Raw genomic sequence first — 942 nt, forward strand, 5'->3', positions numbered from 1 at the left:
TGTGCTGTCATTCATTTTCCTTGCTCTGTGGATATGTGGACATTTCACAGCTGAATGCCACTTGGTGGATATGTGGACATTTCACAGCTGAATGCCACTTGGGAGCTGGCCCCGTCCTCAAAATCGTGAGTCCTTAGTTTATTCCATGATAGTTCTTCACCTGGTCCATGAGGGTTTCCTTCATGTGCTGTGGATGTGAAGATTTTTGTAGGAAAGTGCAATTGGTGTGAAATATTGAATCGTGGACCTTTCATAATCATCCATTGTTAGACAAGTAGAGTAAAACCAGATTAATATAAAAAATTGAAAAGGAATGCTACTGATATCAAATTTTATTAATATCTCTGAAAATTTTGTGAAGAAATGATTTCGGAAGACCCCTGCATGTACATTCCTGGATGTGTAGGAAAACGTCTGTGTTTGTTGTTCTTTTCTTATTATTTTTTGTTTTTTTGTTCTTTTTTGTAGGCTGGGAGGTAAATAAATAGGTGATGCTTTCTATCCAATCCTCTAGCTCATGTTTCTATGTCCCAAGTTTAATTAACAGAACAGGGAAGCTCTTCTGAACTTTTTGAAAATGGAGTAACCTAAATGGTAATGTACAAAGTTGGCCAGTATGACATGGATGGTTAAATATTCAATTGGGTATAAATTTGCCCAAAGTACATTTTGGGGTGTGCTAAATGATTATGGACAAATTTGAACTTCTACCCTTCCCTGAGGACCAGTGGTACAAGAGGGTCCTTAACGTTGTATGTGCGTGAGCAGGTACATGCGCTGTTCAAAATTTATAAATAATATGGGCAGATAATCCATGGAATTGGAAAAACATCACCTTCTCTTTTTACTAATAGAAGTAATGTTTAACAATATATTTTTAAATAAGCAGAAAGGAGCCCAAAGCTCACGTAGTCGTATGGCTGGAAAATCATGACGAAAGAC

At 37.0% G+C, this 942-nt stretch overlaps 1 non-coding gene across 1 annotated transcript; it reads right to left on the reverse strand.

Moving 5' to 3' along the window:
- Positions 1 to 460: 460 nt before the first annotated feature.
- On the reverse strand, positions 461 to 577 carry LOC118968242 (small nucleolar RNA SNORA36 family). The gene has a single exon (XR_005055800.1). It is a non-coding gene; the product is annotated as a small nucleolar RNA SNORA36 family (small nucleolar RNA).
- Between the last annotated feature and the right edge of the window lie 365 nt (positions 578 to 942).

This window comes from Manis javanica, chromosome 12 (genome assembly GCF_040802235.1).
Source record: "Manis javanica isolate MJ-LG chromosome 12, MJ_LKY, whole genome shotgun sequence".
NCBI lineage: Eukaryota > Metazoa > Chordata > Mammalia > Pholidota > Manidae > Manis > Manis javanica.